This window comes from Thamnophis sirtalis, unplaced genomic scaffold, assembly GCF_051295495.1.
Source record: "Thamnophis sirtalis isolate CommonGarterSnake01/CBP01778 unplaced genomic scaffold, rThaSir2_p1.2 scaffold_15, whole genome shotgun sequence".
Classification (NCBI taxonomy): Eukaryota; Metazoa; Chordata; class Lepidosauria; order Squamata; family Natricidae; genus Thamnophis; species Thamnophis sirtalis.
The window spans coordinates 2327066-2328190 of NW_028261395.1; positions in this window are offsets into that span (position 1 = coordinate 2327066).

The window sequence follows — 1125 nt, forward strand, 5'->3', positions numbered from 1 at the left end:
AGTCTAACTGCTATTGCTATTGACTGCAGCTCTGCAGTTCAGCGGTTCAAATCTCACCAGGCTCAAGGTTGACTCAGCCTTCCATCCTTCCGAGGTGGGTGAAATGAGGACCCGGATTGTTGTTGGAATTGGAATTTATTGCATTTATATGCCGCCCTTTTCCCGAAAAGGGGACTCAGGGCGGCTCACAATCCAAGTCAGGGAAGGGGGTACAGATAAGGGATAAAAAAGACAAACAAAACAATACACAATTTAAAAACACACAACAACCATACCATTCGAGGGGGGGGCAAAAGCTCTTTAGCCCCAGGCCTGTCGGAACAGCCAGGTTTTAAGGGCTTTGCGGAAGGCCTGGAGGGTGGCGAGGGTTGGGGGGCAATATATACTGACTTTGTACACCGCTTAGAGAGGGCTGAAAGCCCTATGAAGCGGTATATAAGTCGAACTGCTATTGCTATTGCTATCTATCTATCTATCTATCTATCTATCTATCTATCTATCTATCTATCTATCGGATTGTTGGGGGCAATATACTGACTTTGTAAACCGCTTAGAGAGGGCTGAAAGCCCTACGAAGCGGTATATAAGTCGAACTGCTATTGCTATTGCTATCTATCTATCTATCTATCTATCTATCTATCTATCTATCTATCTATCTATCTATCTATCTATCTATCTATCGGATTGTTGGGCCAATATACTGACTTTGTAAACCGCTTAGAGAGGGCTGAAAGCCCTAGGAAGCGGTATATAAGTCGAACTGCTATTGCTATTTAAGCCCAGCATTTTGGGCAGGCCGGATGGGCGATCGAATTAATTCAGGGCATCCTGGAAACCGCAACATTGTGTTGAGTGAATGGAGGTCAAGTTAATCAGAAGCGGGGTTTCCAGAAAAAAAATCTAACCTCCGAAGGCGTCTGACTCGGGATTTGGGGGGGGGGGTTTCTGGAGTTGTTTCCTGAGTGTGTATTCCCTTGCGGGTTTAGTTTGAGAAGAGTAATATCCGTTTCCCTGAAAAAGGCAGAAGCTCTTTTTCAGAATAAACTCCACCGAGGCAACCTAGGGGGAATGGCCATTTCATATAAAGAGAACGTGTGAATTCTCCCTATGGTAGAAGTGTGGGAT